The sequence below is a fragment of the Desmodus rotundus genome, chromosome 2 (genome assembly GCF_022682495.2).
Source record: "Desmodus rotundus isolate HL8 chromosome 2, HLdesRot8A.1, whole genome shotgun sequence".
NCBI classification, from domain to species: Eukaryota; Metazoa; Chordata; class Mammalia; order Chiroptera; family Phyllostomidae; genus Desmodus; species Desmodus rotundus.
In genome coordinates, this window is record NC_071388.1 from 117,378,270 (window position 1) to 117,400,462 (window position 22,193).

Consider the following 22,193-nt stretch of genomic DNA (forward strand, 5'->3'; position numbering starts at 1 on the left):
ATGTCAGAAAGACACAGGAGCTCCCACTAGCCAAGTCTAGGACAAATTGAGCATCAGAATAAAATATAACTAATAAAACCCACTGAATAGGGAAAGATTGATGTAAATGAATGAATGAATGCATGGGGGGACGGGAAATGTCTGTTTTCAGTAGGAAATCAACTAATGCAGGTGGCAACCTTCATAGTAGTGACTGATTTGGGCAAAAGTTATCATTGGACCCAAAGGCTAGAGGGCAGAGGTTTATTTGATGAGGAATACAATATTGGCATAGTCTTAGAGATGTTCACACAAGAGTTAGTAATTACAAAAGGAAAAATGATGACTTTATGATAGATGTGAACTTACCAAGGTGTTCAAGGTTAAATATCACTCTATGTCTCCTAGTAACACTATAAGAATAACACGTCATTTCTATCATTCCTGCCGACAAGTATTCAGTATGCCCATGAGCAACCACTGGATGGACAGAAGTTAAGGGACATCTAACAGAATTTAAAAATTCAAGGTCATAAAAGACAGAGAAATATTGAGGAACTATTTCAAACTGAAGGAGACTAAAGAGACATGACAACTAGATGCAATGGTTGATCCTGAATTGAATCCTGGACCAAAAAGGAAACAGAGACACTGTTGGGACACTTGGAAAATTCTGAATGGCATCTGGAAAATCTCAAGGTACTGTAGCATCAGTGTTAACTTCCTGAGTTAGTGATTACATAACCACCATGTAATCACCATTACAGACTCTCCATGTTTTGGTAAATACATACCAGATTATTTAAGAGTAATGAGCATCTTGCTCTCAAATGGTTCAGAAAAAGTTTAATGAAATTAGAAATGGTACATTCCTCTGAAATGGCTGGAAGCAGCAATAAAAATGAGAGACCAGAAATGAGATAATCAGGTAGTTTCACTGAAATTTCAGAATCCAGTAAGATACAGCAGAAACATTTGGGGGATACAGGGAAAGAGGTGAAGATGACATTAAGGCCCTGTCTGGGAAGGAAGGCCTCACTGAGTTCACTACATTGAGCCAAGCACAAGATGTTGTAGGCTCATTCCATGTATACTCGCTCATATGTAGTACAATGGTGACATTTGGTTGAAGTTCATGTGTGGGAATGGAGTTTATGGGAAGTCATATATCTTCCCAATTTTGCTGTGAACCAAAAAGGGCTTTAAAACAGTAAAGTCTTACTAATTTTTTTTAAAGTAGTGATTAATAGTTCAAGGAAAAATTAATTGAAGGGAATATGGGAGCTCTTTGTGCTGTTCTTGCAAGTGTCCTGGGTGTTTGAAATTATTTTCAAATAAAATAATTTTAAAAATTCAGTAAGAACTTATGATGACTTTGGTGCCTAGCAAAATGCCTGGCTTACTAAAGGTATTCAACAAAAATTAGTTGTAATGAACCAAGATGGCGGCATAGGTAGACACACTGCGCCTCCTCGCACAACCAGAACTGACAGAAAATGGAAGAGCAAGGAAGTCCAACACCAAGTAGATAAAAAAGAAACATTCATCTAGACCAGTAGGAGGGGCGGAGAGGACTCACGTTGCAGTGGCGGGACTGAGACTGGCGGGTGTGGGGCAGGCCGTCTGACCACTAGCAGACTCTGTGGCCCTACATTCGGCACAGATAAACCGAGAGGGCCGGACTCAGAGTGGCAAAGAACGAGGCAGGCAGAGCGGGCGGGTAGCAGACCCTGAGGCCCCACATTCGCCCATAGATAAACCGGACAAATGGCGGGAGGCAAAGCAGATCTCATAACCCAGGGCTCCAGCATGGGGAAATAAAGCCTCAAACCTCTGAGTGAAAACACCTGTGGGGGTTGGGGCGGCAGCAGAGGGGACTCCCGGCCTCACAGGAGAGGTCATTGGAGAGACCCACAGGGGCCTGGAGTGTGCACGGGCCCACCCACTCGGGAAGCAACACCAGAGAGGCCCAATTTTATTGTGGGTGGCGGAGGGAGTGACTGGGGTGCGGCGGGGAGTAGAGCTGGCGCCATAGCTCCCTCTCGGCCCCTCCACCACCTACATCACAGCACAGCGACCAGCGTTACCCCACCCTGGGGAACACCTAAAGCTCCGCCCCTTTAAGTGACAGAAGCACCAAGACAAAAAAAAAAAAAAAGGCTCAAATGACAGAACACTTCAAAGCTCCAGAAACAATTCAACTAAGCAGCAAACAGATAGCCAACCTATCAGATACACAGTTCAAAACACTGGTAATCATGAATTGGTTGAATTTGTTCGAAAACTAGATGAAAAAATGAAGGCTATGCTAAGAGAGACAAAGGAAAATGTACAGGGAACCAATAGTGAGGCAAAGGAAACTGGGACTCAAATCAATGGTGTGGACCAGAAGGAAGAAAGAAACATCCAACCAGAAAAGAATGAAGAAACAAGAATTCGGAAAAATGAGGAGAGGCTTAGGAACCTCCAGGACATCTTGAAACGTTCCAACATCCGAATTATAGGGGTGCCAGAAGGAGAAGAGGAAAAACAAAAAATTGAAAACTTATTTCAACAAATAATGAAGGAGAACTTCCCCAGTCTGGCAAAGGAAATAGACTTCCAGGAAGTCCAGGAAGCTCAGAGAGTCCCAAAGAAGCTGGACCCAAGGAGGAACACACCAAGGCACATCATAATTCCATTCCCCAAGATGAAACAGAAGAAGACAATCTTAGAAGCAGCAAGAGAAAAGAACACAGTTACCTACAAAGGACTTCTGTCAGCTGATTTCTCCAAAGAGACCTTACAGGCAAGAAGGGGCTGGCAAGAAGTATTCCAAGTCATGAAAGGCAAGGACCTACGTCCAAGATTGCTCTATCCAGCAAAGCTATCATTTAGAATGGAAGGGAAGATAAAGTGCTTCTCAGATAAGGTCAAGTTAAAGGAGTTTATCACCACTAAGCCCTTATTATATGAAATGTTAAAGGGAGTTACCTAAGAAAAAGAAGATAAAAAATATGAACAGTAAAATGACAGCAAACTCACAGTTATTAACAACCACACCTAAAACAAAAACAAAAGCAAACTAAGCAAACAACTAGAACAGGAACAGAACCATAGAGATGGAGATCACATGGAGGGTTATCAATAAGGGAGTGGGAGGGGGCGGTGGGGAAAGGTACAGAGAATAAGTAGCATAAATGATAGGTGGAAAATAGACAGGGGGAGGGTAAGAATAGTGTAGGAAATGTAGAAACCAAAGAACTTATAAGTATGACCCATGGACATGAACTATAGGGGGGGAATGTGGGAGGGAAGGGGTGGGCAGGATGGAGTGGAGTGAGGGGGGAAAATGGGACAACTGTAATAGAATAATCAATAAATATATTAAAAATAAAAATAAAAATTACTTGGCCTTCCCTTCCCAGCTGCCCAAAAGAAAATATCGTTTTTTAAAATATATTTTATTAATTATGCTATTACAGTTGTCCCATTTTCCCCCTTTATTCCACGCCGCCCTGCACACCCCCTCCTACACACAATTCCCCCCTTTAGTTCATGTCCATTGGTCATACATATAAGTTCTTTGGCTTCTACATTTCCTGTACTATTCTTAACCCCCCCTTTCTATTTTCTACCTACCATTTATGCTACTTATTCTCTGTACCTTTCTCCCCTCCCCCCCCAACTGATAACCCTCCATGTGATCTCCATTTCTGTGATTCTGTTCATGTTCTAGTTGTTTGCTTAGTTTTTGTTTTAGTTTTAGTTGTGGTTGTTAATAACTGTGAGTTTGTTGTCATTTTACTGTCCATATTCTTGGTCTTCTTTTTCTTAGATAAATCCTTTAACATTTCATATAATAAGGGCTTGGTGGTGATGAACTCCTTTAACTTGACCTTATCTGAGAAGCACTTTATCTGCCCTTCCATTCTAAATGATAGCTTTGCTGCAGAGAGTAATCTTGGATGTAGGTCCTTGCCTTTCATGACTTCAAATACTTCTTTCCAGCCCCTTCTTGCCTGCAAAGTTTCTTTTGAGAAATCAGCTGACAGTCTCATGGGAACTCTTTTGTAGGTAACTGTCTCCTTTCCTCTTGCTGCTTTTAAGATTCTCTCCTTATCTTTAATCTTGACTAATGTAATTATGATGTGCCTGGGTGGGTGCTTTCTTTGGTCCAACTTGTTTGTACTCTCTGAGCTTCCTGGACTTCCTGGAAGTCTATTTCCTTTGTCAGAATGGGGAAGTTCTCCTTCATTATGTTTTCAAATAAGGTTTCAATTTCTTGCTCTTCCTCTTCTCCTTCTGGCACCCCTATGATTTGGTTGTTGGAATGTTTAAAGATGTCCTGGAGGTTCCTAAGCCTCTCCTCATTTTTTTGAATTCTTTTTTCTTCATTCTGTTCTGGTTGAACGTTTCTTTCTTCCTTCTGGTCCAACCTGTTGATTTGAGTCCTGGTTTCCTTCCCATCACTGTTGGTTCCTTGTAGATTTTTCTTTATTTCATATAATGCGACCTTCATTGCTGCCTGGGTCCTTTGTATGCTGTTGATGTATCCAGTGAGTTCCTGGAGCATCCTGGTAACCAGTGTTTTGAACTGTGAATCTGATAGGATGGCTCTCTCTTCATCGCTTAGTTGAATTTTTTCTGGAGCTGTGAACTGTTCTTTCATTTGGCTCATTTTTTTTTGTCTCAAAGTGACTGTTACAGAGCCTTGGTGTTCACCAGGGCGGGGCAACCCACGTGGCTGTGTTGTGACACTGTCTGTGGGGAAGAGGTCTGAGAGGGAACAGTGCCACTTGCTCAGCTCTCTGCCAGTTTTCAGTCACTTCCCCAGCTACTCACAATCAAATTGGGCTTTTCTGGTGCTGATTCGCATGTGGGTGGGTTTGTGTACATTCTAGGACCCTGTGGGTCTCTCCAATGAACTCTCCTGTGAGACTGGGAATTTCTCCCACTGCCGCCTCAACCCCCACAGGTGTTTTTAGTCAGAGGCTTTGAGGCTTTATTACCCAGCACTGAAACTCTGGGTTGCGTGGTCTGTCTGGCTCCCTAGTTGTTCCTCCTGGTTTATCTGCACACGAATGTGGGAACGCCCAGTCTGCAAGCCACCGCCTTATTGGGTCCACCAGCTGCTGCCTTGCCGTGAGTCCTCTCTACCTGACTGCCTGTCTCCGTCCCTCCTACCATTCTGGATGAACGTCTCTTCTTTAACTCCTTGGTTGTCAGAGTTCCATACAGTTTGATTTTCTGTCAGTTCTCGTTGTTTTTTGTTTTTAAATTTGTTGTTGTCCTTGTTTTGGTTGTGCAAGGAGGCACAGTGTATCTACCTACACCTCCATCTTGGCCGGCAGTCCCAAAAGAAAAATATCTTAACATCATTATCAACTCTTTTCCTCTTTCCCCTACATCCAAAATGGAGTCTCAGTTCTAGTAAAACTACCTGATCAGTTTTCAGTTTTAGTCCCCTATCCTCATCTTTATTTCTAGATTTCTCCATTTCCAGCTCTTACCACCTCTCACCTAGACTGCTGCAACAGCATCCTAACTGGTCTCTCTGGTCTATTTTTAACTTCACCGTTACACCATCCTTACATCCTTGCATCATTATCTAAAAACTCCAGAGTTACCCTTCAAAACTTACATCTAATTTCATCATTCCTTTATTTAAATACCTATAATTGCTCCCCGATGTAAATGTTGATTTTCCAAGAGGCAGACTAAGTATGTGTGGAGGGCAATCGCAATGCAAGAGCACCAAAAAGATATTTCACACACACAAGACTGAAGTAGTAATTACTGGGGGGAGGTGGAGGGAAAAGAGAGACTTTGACTTGACTTCCTTTATGTTTATTTTAGTATTTGGTATTGGTTTTATTTTTAATTACATCGTGGGAATGTCAGGGATGAGTAGGTACCAGAAACTTTCCAACAGTTAGAGCCTCTAAAACAGTGTTTTTCCCAATCCTTTTCCCAACTCAACAACAAAGATAAACTTTTAGCACTCTGGGACAAGTCACGGAGACTATCAATGTCAAAAGAAACTATCCTGGGAGCCCCAAAATGCCCCAGTCCCATAGACTGACAGGTATTTCTTGCTCTCCAGCACAATGGCAAACCATTCATGGCCTACCAGTATGGAAACACTGTTCTAAAGGTCTTAATATGACCTCACTTATCACCCAAACAAAGACCCTCACAAGGTTTCCTCTCCTACCATAGTCACCACACATATACAGTCACACAGATCCACACACAAAATCAGACACCAACACCCATCTCACAGACAAAGACAGACATATATAAGACAACCTGCATTTCTCCAAACACATTATGCATTCTTGTTTGCATAATATAATATATAATATACCTGACTTTTTGTACATGCTGTTCTCTCTACCCAGGTCAATGCCAACTTCATCCCCCAAGACACTGCTCAAACACTACTGCTCATTTCCCCCAGATCTTATTACACTTGCCACTCTGAATTGTAACTGTCTGTTGACATGTGTTACTACCCTAGAATTTGAGCTCAAGGGCAAAACTAATGTTTATTTACCTGTATACCATTGATCCCTATAACAGACATATAAATGTTTAATTCACATATATATGAATATTCACTACATGATTCACCAATAAAACAAATTTTTCAAAATACATTAATTAAAACAGTGCAATTTCACAAATTAGCATTTTTCCAAAACAAGAACACCCATTGTTTTTTAAGAGAAAGATTTGGCATAAAAATATTCATACCATTGGACCCTTTTCCCAGTCCTAGGGTTTTAGACTGAGGAAACAAATACAATCATATTCACTGCAGATTATAACAATGGAAACTTTAGAAACAACTAAAATGATTAACAAAAGGTAAATGACTAACTCTATCATCTGATCAATAAATCAATGTCTAAGCAACTGTTTAAATTATACTCATGACAGTAAGAATGGAAAAATGAAGAAAATGTCCCTGGCTGGGAAGCTCAGTTGGTTACAGCATCATCCCAATATACCAAGGATGTGGCCTTGATCCCTGGTCAAGGCACTTGCAAGAAGCAAACAATGAAGACAAAAATAAGGGGAACAATAAAGCAGCTTCTCCCCCTTCCTCTCTCTATTAAAAAAAAGAAAATCAATCATCCCTGGCTGGTGTGAATCAGTGGATTGAGCGCCGGCCTGTGAACTAAAAGGTCGCTGGTTCAATTCCCAGTCAGGGCACATGCGTGGGGTGCTGGCCAGGTCCCCAGCTGGGGACATGCAAGAGGCAACCAATGAATGTATCTCTCTCACATCGATGTTTCTCTCCCTCCCTTCCCCCCTAAAAATAAATAAGTAAAATCTAAAAAAATAAAAAAAAATCAATAGTTTTTTAAAAAGAGGAAAATGATAACAGCTACTATTTATTGATCACCTCTTCTGCATACAGAATAGTGCTGGATGCTTTATATTACCCTAATCCTCACAATTCAAAGCCAAGTATTATCCTAATTTCACAGACAAGGAAGTAGGCTCAGAGGTGATGTAATTTACCCAGGTTTTTGAGACCAGATTCCAACCCAGATCCATCTAACTCTGAAGTATCAGCTTTTGCCTACATTACACTGCCTCTACTATACAATTATTTCCAATATACTGAACTCAAATTGTATCTCCACCATACAACTTAAAAAAAAATACGACCAACTGCCTGGAAGGAAACAAAAATATCTACTGGAGTGGTGATTAAGGATGAATGTTGTTACACTATTTATCATTCTTTTTTAAATTAACAACTTTTTAAAGCAGAATTAATGAACAATGGACTAAACTCATGAGGCAATACAAAAGAAACAACCCCCATTTTTAGTTGGGTTTCTTTTTTTTTTTACATTTTCATTAAATACAGAGTAGGTAACATAAAACTTAAGAAAGATGTAGTCAATTAACTATACCTAAACAATCACAAATTAACCCCACGGTACTTATTACCAGGATTCAAAACCTGCCAGGAACAAATTGCCAAGAGACGTAGGCTGTCCTCTCTGAGAGCTTCTTCTACCTCTAAGTCTGAGTCCAGCGAAAAATGAGGTCTTCTAAGAGTAACAAATAAATAAGGATAAACATAAAAGTAAACAACAAAAAAAGCAAAAAAAAAAAAAAAAAACCCTGCTCATTATGACTGGATTATAAGCAGCATTCTTCTAGAAAAAGATAAATTTTGAAGAATACTCAAAGAGAAGGCACATGGATTGGAGACAGTTAGGAATGTTTAAACTGAGGAAACAAGGGCAAAGGAAAAAACAAGAATGTTTTCTTTTTAAGGAAGAATGAGAACAGGATGAGATGAAGTTGGCAGAAAGCCTTCAAGGACAAGCAGATAAGTTTGAGATTCATTTGGTAAGAACAGGGAACTGCGGCAAATTCTTAAATGGGAAAGTGGCATGATGAAATATGGTCTTTAAAGATCCAAACTTTCTTTGTTTCAAGGTATTGCATTTGGTTACACAACGTTTCACCAAACAACTGGAGAGGAAAATAACCCAATACCCTTTATTTTAATCCTCCCCTGATGACATTTTTATTGATTTTAGAGAGTAAGGAAGAGAGGGAAACATGGATTGGTTGCCTCTGTACGTATGTGCCCCAACATAGAACCCACAACCTAGGTATGTGTCCTGACCAGGAAATAGAACCGGCAAACTTTTGGTGTATGGGACAAGGCTCCAAACAAACGAGCCACCCAGCTCTTCTCCCTTTATTTGTACTTTAATGTGTACTTTATACATCCTTTATGTGTACTTTATGTATACTTTATACACACTCTGATCAAAAAGAGAAACTAACTAAACAAAAATCTTTATACAAGGGATGAGTATATTGGGGAAGAGGGCCTTTCAGATATGCCTGTGACTATTAACTGCCACTGTACATTTTAGTAAGAATCATAGTTTAGAGCAAGAAGGGATGCTGAAGATAACCTCTTACTGACCACCTCTTCATTTGCACAATGAATTAAATTGAAGCTCAAGAACTAAATAACTTGCCTAATGTTAAAAATAAGCTAGTAGAAGATTCAATACCAAAACCCAGATTTTCTAGGTAGCAAGATCTAAAGCTGTGCTGTCCTACTAGGAACATCTGGTTATTTAAATTTAAACTGGTTAAAATTAACTTTAAATTCAGTTCCTCAGGCACGACAACCACATTTTATAGCGTTCCATGCCACACATAGTTAATGGCTACCATATCAAACAGTGCAGAATAAGAGTAATGTTGTTTGGTTCAATGTTCTTTTGTTAATAAGATGCCTTAGGAACTTAACTCTTTTTTTATATCAGTTCTCCTATGGTAAAACTGGTTTTGTTATACATCATTTTCCTTAAAATCACAGGAGCTGACTTTAAGTGAGGATTTACTCTATTTTCATCACTGCAGAAACTTTAACTGGACAGCATGATCTAAAGAATAAGCTTCAGAGTCAGACAGACCTAGTTTGAATTCTACTTACTAACAGTGTGATCCTAGACAAGTTAATTTATCCTCCCCCCAACTGGGGAGGCGGTGGGTTGGGGTGGGCGGGGGAAGCAGGGGATTAATAATACCACCTCACAAAGTGTACTTGATGATTATGTGGGATTACATGAAAAGCCCCTTTACACTGTCTGGCACATAAAAGACAATAAACATTTCCCTTCTGGATTCTTTTTTTCTTCCTACACCTCAATACACTAACTCACCCAAATTAATATCTTCCTTCCCCTCAAGATAATCCAAACTACTTAATTTTTTTTCTGGTCCTGCCAATTTCTTCAAATATTTCCAACTCTCTTCCAGTGTTTCTACTTAGGAATAATGAAATGAAGAATGAATGTGGGGGAAAATGCCTCTAATGAAGATAAATTTCCCATATTCCATTCTATTTAAAATATGACTATACTGACTGATCAAACAAAGAATATATTACACTCTTTCTCAATACTGTACTTTCACACCAAAAAAAGAAGATTCCACACTATTTCTGCACTATATTACTTCTCACCATCTGTACTACTAATTGAATATTAGATGAAGGAAAAACACCTTCCCCCTACAGTATATTCATGGGAAACAATAAAAAGGATTCCCAGAATGCTAAACCAATCTTCAAGCCTCATAGCTTAATCCAGTAAACTGACAAATTTAACAAATCTAGACTATAGCATATAAAAAATTTCATTGACATGCATATTATTACTCAGAAAAACAACTTTCAACTCAGTTTGTAACCAGTGAACTTTTGCCAATACTAAATTTTATTTAGGAACAATTCATATTTAGTCACAAAGTCACATAACTTGCTGTTTCTAGTGAGGTTATCAATTTTACTTTCCTAATAACTAACAAAGAATTAAAGCAGAGCCCTGGCCTGGTGGTTCAGTTGATTGGAGCATCCTCCATACACATGGCATATACCTAAGTAGTGGGTTCAATTCCCTGTCAGGGCATATATGGGAGGCAACTGATAGACGTTTCTCTTTCTCACTCTGTCTTCATCTCTCTCCAATAAAAGGGCATCCTCAGCTGAGGATAAAAAAGAAAAAAAGACACAAGAACTATGGATGAGCTGTATCATCCATTAAAAAAAAAGAATTAATGCAGAACTTTTAAACATTCATCTTTAAACTTCCACCAAACAAGGTTCCTAAATGTTTTTTAAAGCTTCTTTGTTATTTAAAACTCACCATATTAACTTTCAGATTGGAAAAACAAAAGTATTCTCAATAAATCAGTAACAGTGTCTCCTTGAAATTATCTTGTAGTCTCTTAATTTTGTTCCTTAAAGATAATTTACTCAAAAATATGACCATTTATCCCCCTTACAGAATTTAGAATAAGTCATAAATACTAAATAGATAATACTGCACAATTGTACTGTCCTTAACTCAAATTATGTTTAGTAGACAAAACTATTTTGAATATACATATCAGAGTTTAATAATAACCCATGGGGACTCACACATGTTAAAAAAATTTTTTTAGGTTTTTATTACTACCCCACGTAAAGTATTTTATACATAAAAAAAGTTATGCTTCTATGCCTGAACTTTAAAAATCTAATTTGTGAGAATCTATAGTTTTTTTAAGTCATTCAATAATAATGAAGTGTACATTGGTCACAGTGTTTCAGATGAATTTTCCTGAGGCTGCATTCTGAGTACATCTGACCCAGAAAGTATTTTTAGCAAGTGTGTTCAATCAATGCTGGTTTTATGCCTAGCCTAAATTAGAAATTGGGTGTCACAAATTTAAAGTAACAAAGTTCGGAGGGACATTTTAAAAGATATTCAATTAGAACATAAGAAAAAAACCACAGGTCTGAAACAATTCAATACACACAACCTAGGACCTAAGTAGCTTAGAACAAGGATTTTCAATCCTTTCCACCTTATAGCACATATAAGCTAATTACTAAAACTCTGCGGCACATCAAAAAAATATATTTCTTCCCGATCTGACAAGAAAAATAGGTATAATTTTGATTCACTCAACCCGACACCTATTGTTGTATTGGCTTTCATTTTTGTATTTGACAATCTAAGGGAAAAGAGGTCAGTGTCTCTGACTAAATAGTCAGGTATTGCATGTTTTAAAAATTCTTGCAGCACACCAATGTGCTGTGGCACACCGGTTGAAAATCACTGGGTTAGAAAACAGGCAATAAGAAAGTCACATCCTCACCCATTACTGCTTTTGAGGAAACTGGGTTGTGATTTTCTAACTTTAAACTACTCAATTGATATTAATTCAAAACTACAAAAGTTGTGATGGCTTCTTGTGTTTTCAAAATCTCTTGCCAAAGATTTAAAACAGATCAGCTAAATAAATATTCCCATGTATGGAAAAAAAAAAAAAAGACCATGCTTCTTTCTTATAATCAAGTCAAGATCAAATTATGGAACCACGTGCACATTGCACTGCAAAACGGTAACAAAGATATGTGTGCCATTAAAAAAAGAATGAAAGAGACACAATAGTTTTTATGGTAACAGCAGCATAAATTTATTCTGACCAAAAAATGGTGCGGTCCACAACATGACTGCACTCTTTTATTATGAGTTACTAAAGAAATTCTGTACAACACACAAACTTTTGCTTACAAAAAATCTTTTTTAAAAATCCATAGGTTTAATTTATATTCATCAACTGCAACATTTAACTGAGATATCAGTCCTATTGCATTAAGCACACTTTGGGCTCTGAATAATCATTTAATGTCATCTCCACTTAAGAAAATGAGAAATTACTTCTTCTCAGGCATCTTAAGACAAAAAATCAGGATAAAAAATTCCCTAGCTTTTACTGTTTCACAGTCGTCCTTTCTATTTAAATTATCTTTTACAAGTAAATAGGATACAATGGCTTTCTGGGGTTTTCCCCCATAAACATGGTTTAAACTGTATTGTCTCAACTGGGCCCAAGTTATGGTCACATAAACCTAATATTACTCTCATTTCCTGACTTGACAAGCAGATGGTATACTGCATATATTTGCAGGTTCTTCTAGAACAAGGGCTTCAAAAATCCAACAGATCGTCCTGGTACATACATGGTGCTGTCACTATGTAATGCAACGCCCGCATGCCTCCCATTCTAAGTTTCTCCAAAACATGTAATCATACATCTGTGCAATCGTAAACTGTTCCATTTTAAGGAAACCCTGGGAAATGTATCGGTATATCTATTTAGCTACATCTCAACTTCTTTTTGCCCTAACTACAGCTTCTTAAACACAAGTAATACCAGTAGAATCATAAGAGGCTTAAAACTTCAATGGTAGGAACAGTCTACCCATGCAGTATGCAGATAGCGCTCCTATGAGCCAATTAAAAAAAAAAAAAAAAAAAGGAAAGCTATCACCAATGGAAAACTCAGAGGACTCTAAAACCTCACCTAGAGTTTAGGTACCGTGGAACATTCCATCTCCGCACCTATTCCATCTCTTCTTTGGCTCACCCGGAACAGAGATTCCAACTCTTACACCCAAGAGCTCCGAGGGCAGAGGTCCGGAAAGAGGGACTGGGGTGGGAGTCGGAGGCGGGAAGGCGGGGAAGGACCATCATTTTTTTCCTTACTTTTAAATCAGCCTGGTACCTACGGCTTGCCCTACCTGGTTCACCTCCCACGAGGCATACACGCCCCAGATAACAGCCTCGCGTACAACGTGCAGGGCCGACAGCCTCTTACCTCCGTGTCACAGCCGCGTTCTCTCGGCTGGAGAAGAAAAGCCTGGAGGCCCGGGCGCGCCGGGGAGAAGCGCGTCCGCCGCGCCGCTCCAAGGGGGGTCCCTCAGCGTCCTCCTAGCAGCCGCCACCGCAGCGGCGGAGCCACCGCCGGGAGCTGCCAGCACCGCCACATATTGCGGGGCTGCCGCGGACCGGCGCCACCGGGAAACGAGAAGGAGGAGGGCGGCCGGCGCACACTCCTACCTCCCTGCGGGGATGAGATAATCCACACCCCCAAAAGTGCCGTGGGGGAGGGGGACCCCGAGAGGGGGTCTGGCCCCCAACCTCCGACCCTCTGGCCAAAGCCAAGTCTCTCCCCTCCCCGGCTCAGTCCCCGAATTCAACCCCTGGGGACCCAGGGGTCCTGAGAGAAGAATGTTGGGGGGGAGCGTGAGCAGCAGAAAAGCGCGCAGCACGACGTGAGCAGGAGGGTATTCTTGGGCAGCGTTTGTGGGTGAGAGTGCGAGAGGCGCTCGGTTCCCCCGCCTCTTTCCCCTCCTCCTCCGTCTTCTCCGTCTCCTCCTCCACCCCCTCCCTCAAGCACACCCGGTCTCCCAGGCCACAGCATAGCAACCGAACAGGGCGGCTGCGCAGAGGCCTCCAGTCAGCGACTCGGAGCCGCGGTAGCGGCGACTGCAGGAGGCAATCTCGCGAGAGGTGAGACCAAAACCCATCCCAGCTAGCGCAGGGCTGGAGAGGTTGCACCAGCCGGTAAACGGGAGGACACGCAGGTGCGAAGAAGGCCGACCTGGGTAGTAAGTCCAGGAGGGTGTGCTAGGGGGAGGAGGCGGAGCGCTATGGCTCCGCCCCAGGGCCCCGCAGCGATTGGTTATTAGAATATCTTCCTTGCAGGATCTACTGACCTATGGGACCGGTCAGAAGGGTAAGAAACCTAAGTTTTAAAGGGGAAAACCAAGGGCCCAGGTCCTCCCAACTTAAGCGCTAATGGATGATATAGGTTTTAGGATACAGTTTTGAGTCTTTTCCTCTCCTAAATATAGCCTCTTAAACGAACAAACGTTCATTTGTAAAATATGTTTGTGTACGGTCTATATGCCAGGAACCGTGTACTTTCAAAAATGAATTCATTGTAATAACGCATATGAGTTTGGTGTTATCACGCCAGGGTTCTTCCCAGGTGCCTTCTCATATTTTATTGATGATACACACATTGTTGATAAGACAGGTGCAGATGCCTACCGGCTGGGCGATCTCAGATGAAAATGATGGGAGGAGGATTTGGGAACAATCACACTTCTTTTGCTTGCTTGCTTGCTTGCATTTCTTTATTTTCTTTCTTTCTTTTCTTTTCTTTCTTTTCCTTCCTTCCTTCCTTCCGTCCGTCCGTCCGTCAGTGCACTTACTTACCTGTCGCTTGGCGCCTTTGTGCTCTTCTTACTCATCTTCAGCACCTCACCACAGCTAGCCATCATAGAAGCATTCTTTCAACACTTTCCCTCCAACCCGATAAAATGCCTATTTACTAATCAGGGAAAGTTCTTCCAAGATAAATCTTGGAAACTGGTACAAATCTGTGAAAGACAGTATTTTTGTTGACACTCTTCTCCCTCGCACCTCCCTTCAGTTTTTTTCATTTTAAAAAGACAACTTGTCCGTCCATACTTTTAGAGCTTCACCTGTTCTTGCTGTCCTTCCCACAGCTTAGTTACAGCCTGTGCTCCCTCATTCATCTTTCCTCTCTCTAGCTCTCCATTTTCTATTGTTACCAAACAGGAATTGGGGTCCTGCTGCCCTCTGCCACCCTCTGGGCAAAATTCCAGAGGCAAAGGTTTGGTCATAAAGGAAAGGAGTCTTTATTCAAAAGCTTCACAATTTTGGAGTCACAGCTTTCCACATGCATTAATCAATTAAGCTAAACTCTTTAACTCTTTAGTTACAGCTTTAATCACTTAAACCTATCAATTAAGGCTAAACTCTTTAACACCTGAGTTCTGTCATTCCCCTGTTATTTTTAATTATTTCTATAGGGTTAGTTTACAAACTAAAACAACATAAAATACAAAAGCTATACAATTTTGGAAGAATGGCAGGCTTCTGCCTCAGAGGTCATCCCCTCTAGAACACCCGAAGAAGAATAAATAACCCTGCCACCCACTGCCAGGCCAGCCTGATACTAGGCTGTGCCCTGAGTTTCTTCCCATCCAAAATACCGTCTGTTGGGAAACACAGGCAGCTGCAGCATGATCATCCAGGCATCTTCAAGGAAAAAAGAGCCAGAGAGAGCCCAGGAGAGCCAGTGTCCTTCCAAGAGCCCTTCTTTTATTCCAAATTGTCTAGCCCATAATTCCATGAGCTCCAGAGGCATTCAGCTTCTTAGCCAATCCTTGGTAGACTGTTTACCATCACCTCAGACAAAAACCTCCTACAGCCCCTCACTACACCTTCCTAGTGATATGATCAAATCTCTCTGTATTACTTGTCTTTGTTCATGCTATTCCCTCCACTAAAATACTCTTCCCTTCATTTCCACCTATCATCAAGTCATCCTCTAACAGATTACATGGGACTTCCACCAGATGTAAGAAGTAATCTCTTTCTCCTCTCACATTGATAGTTCTAGGTTTATACCACCCTTTTTCTTATCTCAGTGTACATATTTTAATGATACTTATCCCTGTGTGAATCTTATCACCATTACTACAAAGTGAAATAGTTGAGGGCAAGGACCTTGTCTTAATTACACTTGTATTCCCTGTAATGCCTGATGATACTGCCTGGCATCAAAAAAGTTTGTTGAAAGAATGAAATGCTTAAATCTAAATTGGTGGGATTCTAGGAAGTTACTTGGGATAGAGCAGGCTCTTCCTGAGCTTCAATCTGGTAGGCTGTTGTGTCTCTGGGTGATACTGGTACAGTCTAGCTATGTCCTTGTTGACGCCTTGTAGACCCTTGTTGCTAGCCCACCAACTAATCTCCCAGCTCCAGACCTTCCCTCTCTAGTCCACCCTCATTCATAAACTGCTGTGACCTTGTATACAAATTTGAATCTGAGTTATAATATAAATATGGCAGTAGTCTCAACATTGGAGGGGCTGAAGGGGAACACCCTTTGTTTTGAGAAACGCCACAGGATGAACCCTTAGATATAAATGTAAGCCTCATATCCATCTACTATTCTTTAGGAAAATTGTGAAGTCACTTTTTAGAACTTGAGATATAATTTACATGTCATAAAATTCACCCATTTTAGGTGTATAAGTCAATGCTTTATAGAGTATATTTACACAGTTGTGCAGCCATGGCCACTATCTAATTCCAGAACATTTTCATCAAGAAAATGAAATCCATACCCATTAGTGGTCACTCTCCATTCCCTCCACCCCCTAGCCCCTGAGAACCACTAATTGACTTTCTGTCTCTATTTGCCTATGCTGGACATTTTATATAAATGGAATAATGTATATTGTAAGTTATCTATATAAACTTTGCTCTTTTTTAAATTATAATTTTTTAAAAAATTAATATATGCTTATTCTGGATCATTTTGATGACCACCTTATAATCAAACACAGGCACTTGATTTTGTATTTGGCACAAAAACCTATAACTAATTTTCTTGGGCTAATGAGAAAAGAATAAAATACTTTTTGTGGAGATGACAGTGTTCCGGCTAAGTGAAGGTCAAATGTCTGTGTGGCACATTGTACAAAAGTTTCACAGCAATTCAAATAGAGAAGGATATTGGGGTGATTGAGTCGATTATAAACATGCCTTAAAAGCCTGTACAATAGCAGTACGTTCCATATTCTCATTTCAAAGGACAGTTTAATTTCAGCAAAACAACATCATCAACCACATTACATAACAATATTGATTGAAAATGTTTTTGATGTTTACCCTTATTTGTTTCTCTTAGAAGACCTCATTTTTGGCTGGACTCAGACTTAGAGGTAGAAGCTCTCAGAGAGGACAGCCTACATTTCTTGGCAATTTGTTCCTGGCATTTTTCTTTGGCTTCCTTCATCCTCTTAGCCAAAAGTTTGCCATACTCTGCAGCCTCTTCCTTCTTTTTCTTAGTACATTGCTTCTTCAGAGCAATACACTGACATTTGTGTTGCAGGACACATGGAGTAACAAGACGCTGAATCTTAGGTGCTTTGGTTCTAGGTTTCTTATCTTCCCTATTTATGGGCTTTCTCACAACATACTGGTGAACATCATCTTCTTTAGAGAGGTTGAAAAGTTGGCAGATTCTGCTGGCTCTTTTGGGCCCCAGGCGACGAGGCACAGTAGTATCAGTGAGACGAGGAATATCTTTCTCCCCCCTTTTTTTTTTACAATAACCAAGTTGAGAACACTGAGATTGGCATTCACAATGCAACCCCAAACTGATTTGCACTTTCGCTCTCCAGTCCTCCTCGGTCTGTAACAGGAATGCCCCTTGTTCAACAGCAGGCAGACACGGCCATGGGTCAAGACATCCTGCTTCATGGGGAAACCTTGTTTGTCGTTCCCACCACTGATTCAAACCACAGAACCCTTCCATTCTTCATCCAGAGCGTCAGCAGCAACTTCTGTGGCCATAGGCTTCTCATAAAAAGTATGAATTTTGCGTTCATCATCCACTTCAATGAGTTTCTGACAGCCAGTGGCTGGGAAAGAGATGTTCAGCTTCATCGTGAAGCAGTCGACCACCTCTGAGGCGCCATGGAAAAGAGGCGAATTTTTAATTTTATTAATTTAATTTACAAAATTGTTTCAGTTTTATGGATGTAGAATTGCTGTGAGAATAAGGTATATCTACTTTTATGTTTACACTTAATTAAGAAACATAATTTAACATTCCAGAGTTAGCAAGATTGTTTTTATTTAAAAGTGGCCTCACTCCAGGTTGGTGTGGATCAATTGGTTGGGCATCGTTCTGCAAACCAAAAGGTCGCCAATTTGATTCCTGGTCAGGGTAAATGCCTGGGTTACAGGTTTGGTCCCCAGTGGGGCGCATACAAAAGGCAGCCAGTCAACATTTCTCTGTCACAATGTTTCTCTCCCTTTCTTTCTCCCTCCCTTCCCCTCTCTCTAAAATAAAAAAATAAAAATACATTTTTTTAAAGAATGGCCTCAAACACGACTAGATAGATATTAGCAGACACTGCTATTGACTGTGATTTTTTCCCCCTTGTCTGCAGCTTGCCCTTGCTGGCTGTGCTTTGGGAGAATAAAAGCAAGTCTGTGTCCATGCTTGGAGGGTATTGTCAGGGAAGGACTTGTCTGCACTGTGTGGTTGACATTAGGACCTCTCCTAACCCTGGGTAGCTACAGCCTAGAGGGAATAGACATTCATATTAGCTAATGTAGCCTAGCCAGGCTCTCTGGGCCTTGGCGATAACCTCTGGCAGCCACAAGGCTGCAGAGAAGGAGCTTTGACCAGACACTGTGGCTAACTGACCAGCCCCACCTCCCATATCCCCACTCCTACCAGCAACTTGGGAAGACCCTTTGAAAGAAAGGAGTAACCCTTGGGTTGCTGGTGATATCTAGGGAGGAGACCTCCAAGGGAAAGCTGGATTCATCTTGCTTGGTAGAGTTCAGAGTGGTATGAATTTTAACATTAAAAAAAAACACAAAGTGACTTGATTTGTTTTGCCTAAACTGCTGAGGTGAGACTTACAAGGTATTCAGCCTTTCAAACACCTTCTCTCTGACATAGGACCTTAATTAGATATCTGTCTGCCTTAGCTACACAATTAAGGGGAAAATTCATCTTTTTACCTGTCTGGAGTCTTTAGGCATAACTTAAACCAAAGCAAAACAAAACAAACAAATGTAAATAGTTTAAACCTTTAAACAGTTGTCATACTTTTTTCCAACAAGTTCAAAATTCTGTGGCTTGGGCTTCCTTTAATCATAGAGATGATTTACATACTTTATATATAAATTTATATAAAAATATAAATTTTAAAATTATAAATTTATAATTTTAAAAAATTATATATATAAAATTTTTTAATAGGTAGTGAAAGGTTTTCTTAGGCTCCGCCGAGGAAGAAATGCCAATCAGCCACAAAATTAGGCAGTACAAAGCTATATTGGGGTTTGCACTCCAGGGCAAGGTTCTCCTGTCCGCAGAGCGGGGCGAGGAAGTTGCGCCCAAGCAGCGAATATGGCGGGGTTTTATGCACCAAATTCTGGTTGGCTCCCCTCATGGGGGCTAGGGATTGGTCTCCTCGAACAAAGCGGCAATCCATCATTGGTGGTTCCCCTTGGGCTCAGGTTGCCAGGTGGATATCCCCACCCATCCTGACAGGTAGCATATATCTCTGACAAAGTTAGCCCAGATTTGGTCACTCTGTCAACATGGCCCCCTCCATCTCCTCTCCCTCTTCATTGGCCAGCAATCTTTCTTTCTTTCTTTTCCTTTCTTCTCTTCCCTATCCTTCCTTCCATCTTTCTTTCCTTCCTTCATTCCTTCCTTATTTCCTACCTTCCTTCCTTCTATTCTTCTTTCCTTCCTCTGTAGCAGAAGACCCAAGTTAACAATCCCTGGATTCAAGAACTACACAGAAACATGTGAAAATTTAAAAATCAAACGCTTCTTACTCCCAATTCCACTTCCCAAAGGTAAGCACTATTAGCAACTTCTTGTATATACTTCAAGAAGTTTCTCTGCTTATGTAAGCTAAATGTATGTTTTTCCAACATACAAGGACTTATACCACATATACTATATTTCACTTATAAATCTCCTTTACAGAATAGATATATGTCATATTTCTAAAGGCTATACCATAATGTATTTAATCTTCCATAATAAATGAGCATTTAGGCAGTTTCCAGTTGTTTGCTATTACATGCAATGCTATAAAAAACATTTTCATCATATTGCTTTGTACACATAATTAAGAATTACTTTAAGATTAATTCTTGGCCTTGGCCAGGTAGCTTAGTTGGTTAGAGTGTCATCCCAATATGCCAATGTTGTGGGTTCAATCCCCAGTCAGGACACATACAAGAATGCATAAACAAGTGGAACAACAAATCGATGTTTCTCTCTCCCTCCCTATCTCTCTTCCTCTCTCATCACCTCTTCCCCTTCTTTCCTTTCTCTCTCTAAAATAAATAAATAAAAACCATTTTAACAAAAAGATAAATTCCTGGAAAGGCAATTTCTGGGTTGAAGTGTAAGGGCATGTTTAATTTTGATAAATGTTGCCAAATCAACTATCAACTGCATACACGAACAATGTATAAGTTACTATTATCCACCTCTTCGTAATAATTTTTGGGTTTTGTATTTTCCTCAACCAAGAAAACCCCCATATTTTATGTTCTTTTTAATACTTAATCTATAGCCCATCTGAAAAATAATTCTGGATATAAGGAGATATGGGTCCAGCTTTATTATTTTTATTAATAACTATAATTGACCATTATTAAATAACTCATCACACACACATTTGTTTGATAAATTGCTTTTTATCAGATACTGAATTCTAAATTTTGATTTAGGAATTTTTTTGTTTATTCCATTGAGCAATCTACTCGATCCCTGTACTTGTTTGCCCATTGCTGCTGTAACAAATGACCACAACTGCAATGGCTTAAAACAACACAAATTTATTATATTACGGTTGTGGACATAAGACATCCAAAATAGGTCTACAGGCTATATTCCTTCTGGAGGCTCTAGGTGAGAATCTCTTTCCTTTACTTTTCCAGGTTGTGGAGACCACCTGCATTACTTGGTTCATGGCCCCTCCTCCATTTTCTTTCTTTCTTTTTTTTTAAAGATTTTTATTTATTTATTTTTTTAGAGAGTGGGTAAGGGAGGGAGAAAGAAAGGGAGAGAAATATCAATGTATGGTTTCCTCTCACATGCCCCCTACTAAGGGCCTGGCCCACAACACAGGCATGTGCCCTGACTGGGAATCAAACTGGTGACCCTTTGGTTCTCAGGCCAGCACTCAATTCACTGAGCCATACCAGCCGGGGCCCGTCCTCCATTTTCAAACCCAGCAGCCCAGTGAGTTCAAATCTCTACAAATATTTGTGATTACATTGGACCCACCCACAGAATCCACTATAATCTTCCCATTTCAAGGTCCTTAAATCACATCTTCAATCTGTTTTGCCAGGCAAGCTAACATATTCACATAATCACCCTGTGGATGATGGTGTATACATTTTTGAAGGCCATTGTACCAAGCTTTTTGCCTACTAGAATTTCTAATAAGTTTTATTATTTGAAGGAGTTAATTTCTTCTCATAACTTCTTTTACCAGGATCAAAATGTTTTTAATTATATAAACTTCAAATGTGAGCCCATGAATGTGATTGAAATGTTAAATTACATCAACAGTATATATAGTGTACTTAGTGTAGGATCGATATATTATCTGAAAAATTATCTGCACATATATGTGACTATAATTTGTATATATAAGTACATTCTTAGGACACTGATTATCCAAGCCATTTATCCTGTATCTAAGTCTTAATTTTAAATATTAGTACAAATTGGTCATTATAGTTTTCATCCATTTAAAAAAACATGTACTGTTCACCTATTATTTGCTAGTCACCAGGAATATAGGTAATAACTAGTCCTTGGCCTCAAGACAAGTATTTTTCATTCTAGGTTGTGATTTATTAGTGGATTCTGAGAATCATAATTAGTATTTTGTAAAAAAAAAAAAAAAAAAGAAATACACTAGCCCTGGCTGGTGTACCTCAGGGGATTGAGTCCTGGCCTGTGAAACAAAAGGTTGGCAGTTCAATTCCCCAGGCACATGCCTGGTTTGTGAGCCAAGTCTCTCATTGAGGCCATGTGAGAGGCAACTGATCGATGTTTCTCTCCCATTCATTCTCCCTCTCTTCCCATCCCTCTGAAAATACATAAATAAAATCTGTAAAAAAGAAAATAAAGAACTAGACTGGAAAATATCAGTGTGTGTATGTGGGTTATGATATAAAATGTCTCTTACATTGGGTGTGATAGCCAAAAAATCATTGAGAGCCTCTGGCCTGAGGGAA

At 40.0% G+C, this 22,193-nt stretch overlaps 1 protein-coding gene and 1 pseudogene across 5 annotated transcripts in view; both read right to left on the reverse strand.

Annotated features, from left to right (window-relative positions):
- The window catches only part of PTPN4 (protein tyrosine phosphatase non-receptor type 4), a 249,822-nt gene extending 235,888 nt beyond the window's left edge, over window positions 1-13,934 (reverse strand). For 3 of the 5 annotated variants that reach the window (XM_053918579.2, XM_053918581.2, XM_053918580.2), the window contains exon 1: window positions 13,165-13,699. The gene's annotated coding sequence lies outside the window, so the exon portion shown is untranslated. Of the gene's footprint in view, window positions 1-13,164 lie in introns of all 5 variants that reach the window. The other 2 variants (XM_071220645.1, XM_053918578.2) reach the window with 2 other exon arrangements.
- A 3,134-nt stretch (window positions 13,935-17,068) lies between these two features.
- LOC112313150 (small ribosomal subunit protein eS6-like) lies at window positions 17,069-17,840 on the reverse strand (annotated as a pseudogene).
- Window positions 17,841-22,193: the final 4,353 nt, after the last annotated feature.